The sequence below is a fragment of the Sturnira hondurensis genome, unplaced genomic scaffold (assembly GCF_014824575.4).
Source record: "Sturnira hondurensis isolate 20B ecotype Veracruz unplaced genomic scaffold, ASM1482457v3 Scaffold0013378, whole genome shotgun sequence".
NCBI lineage: Eukaryota > Metazoa > Chordata > Mammalia > Chiroptera > Phyllostomidae > Sturnira > Sturnira hondurensis.
In genome coordinates, this window is record NW_028086009.1 from 237,188 (window position 1) to 240,117 (window position 2,930).

Genomic DNA, 2,930 nt, shown 5'->3' on the forward strand with positions numbered 1-2,930 from the left:
ACTGAAACGGAGCATCTCACCTGGGCTCCGTTGGCCCTGTGGTCCAGGTGCACCTTGCTGACATTTTACTTACTCTGTAAAGCCTTGTGTGACCTTAAGATCAGTTAAGGTTGATATCATTTCTCAAACTCACACTTTATATAAAATTTTGCATATATTTTAGGATATATATTTTTAAAATTAAAATAATACTCAAATATGCCATTTTCTACCAAGTCTGTTTTGTTTTAATAAGACATCTAGATATAGCCATTGTACAACAAGGATGGAGGTGGAAGTTTAGGCTTCAAGTCTGACTGAGGTCTGCCACAGTGATCAGATAAGTCAGTAATAATGGTTCTCAAATTTACATCTCTAAACCCCAAATCTTCCTGTCCTCGGGACTCATATGCCTTTTGACATCTTTGGAGACTGACAGATACCTAATTTAACCTGTCCAAAACCCAAATCAGGAAACTGAATGTCTCCTCTCACTTCCCAAGTCGGTTTCATCTCTTTGTCTTCAGTTTAAGAAATAGCATCTACATTTTCCCAGGATGTCAGATTACAAACCTTGGAATCATCTTGGACTCTCTTTCTTATACTCCACACATGTTAAGTTAATCAAACAAGAAGGCCATTTGAATGATGAGACTCTAAAGTTGTGGCAGCCCAGATAAGCAAACCAAAATGGAAGCCTCTAAATGCTTCCAGGTTACCAAACCAAAACACTAATGATAACCAATCACAATCAACTAGGCTTTAAGCTATGGTCAGTCAAGTAATTTCCTTTCTTGGCTTCCATACTTTCTCTGTGTCAATCTTGCCCCTGCCTCCTGTCCAGGAGCACTCCTAATGGTTTCCCAATTCAAATAAATTAAGATAAATTCAAACAAATTTTACACAAATGAACTCAAAATTTTCTCACACACCCAACTTCTCAGAAAATCCTGTTAGTTCTACATTCAAAACATGCCTAAAATCTGACCCTATATCACCATCTCTCACCCTGCTTCAAGTCACCCCTGCCCCCCGCAGTTGTTACCAGGACTATTATAACTCTCTCCTGGGTGTATTTGTTTGTTGTTGTTTTTTATTTTTTGGTCTCCTGCCTTGCCCCCTCCCACCCCAATTTCACTCCACACAGCAGCCAGAATGACTAATTCAAATGGAAATTGAATCTTGATATCCTCTTTTTTAAAACTTACCAATGACCAATCTTTTGCTACCATACCTAGAAGAGATTCTAAGCTTCTTGACCTTGAGGCCTTCCACAGCAGAACGGTAGACACTTGTGAGATCTCATTTCCCACAGTTCCGTCTTACAGAGTTCCAATTACACTTCTTGCTGCCTCTCAGACATCCTCTCACCTCCGTGTCTGTGCACTTACTGTTCCCTCTGCTTGGAACTCCTCCCCCAAGATACCGCACAGCTTATCCCTCACGTCAGTCAGGTGTCTGCTCAAACCCCCTCAGTGTTTCCATCACACCCAGAAGAGCTCTTGATCCTACTGCCTTTGCTTTCTCTTCCCAGCACCCATCACTACCTGACATTCTGCTCAAACACCTGCCCATACTTCTCTACACCTCAGTGGAATGATGTTATGAGAACAGGAACTTAAGAGTGTTTTGTTTACAACTTTAGTCCCAAGACCTAGAACAGTGACAGCTATTCAGTGGAAGTTAAATAAATAATTGTAAATGAATAAAGGTGTGCAGGCTCCGTGCCTATTTCCCACCCCTCACAACTCCCCCCACAAAATAAAGTTTTAAGCCAGATAACCAATAAGATCAGTGCTAGCTTTAAAAGCCCACAATTCCTTGCTTTATTTTTTTCAGCTTATAATTTTGCTTTATTACACACAGAAAAACAACTATGGCAAAAAAAAAAAGCAAATGAGGCAATGAGCTGAACCCAATAGCATCTTTACCATAACTTTAAAGGCTTTGCTTTTAAATTCTCTTCTGATTAAGGTTCTCATTTCCTAGACTCTACATATCCATGGAAAGTCAATTAGTTGTAACTAATGCCATAGGTGCAAAGAATTGATTTGTCAGATAAAGTAAACTGAGACCCTGGTGAGGTCTGGAGGCTCAGAACCAGCCTTTCTACCTCCAGAAAGCTCCACACAAGTGGCCACATGGGCATGGGCACCCCTACATTGTTCTCTCTGAGGTCCTAGTTTGTAGGTACTGCCAGGCAGTGTATTATAACCAAATGAGTAATCTTATCCTGATTACCTGTTCCAACACATTCTGTGCATGCAGACAGATAATAAATTATCTGAGCTTCATCTATTGAATGCATTGATTGAAATAATGAAATAGCTTCATGCAGAAATTGATCTGTGTGTTTAAAGTAGAGAAACAGATGAACCTCTTTCATAATGTTTATGACTGCAAGTCCGTTTTGGCTTCCATTCAACATGAAGAAGACTGAAGTTAATTTAGAGTAACCCCAGTACTATTCTTTACTAATAGATAAGAGGTACAGTTTATTTAAAAAAAAACATCCTTACTCTCAGTCAAACTCAGAAAAAATACAGAGGATATACCAATTGTTCTCTATTTTGAGACACAACTTCCATCCCATAATCACCCATAGGGGTTAGAGTTTGGGCATGGCTTCTCGCCTCTCAGAATTCTCTCCCATTTTTACCCTTTTAGACACTAGGAAGTCACACCCCTTTCTCAATGACTAAAGTCTATTTGCCCCCTCTGCATTTCTCTCCCTGGGCCTTCCTCCTCTTCCCAAGTCTCTGGCACAAGTTAACAATTACTTGTGGGTAGGGGTGTCATTTATATAGGTTATTGCCAGCGAAGAATTGGTAAGACCGTGGAATAGTTTTTTTTTTCTCATTTGATCTGTACTACCACTTTCTCCTATTTCTATCCTGATTTTTATGTGTCTAATCTCCATGAATGAGGAAGAATGGGAGACAGAAATCATT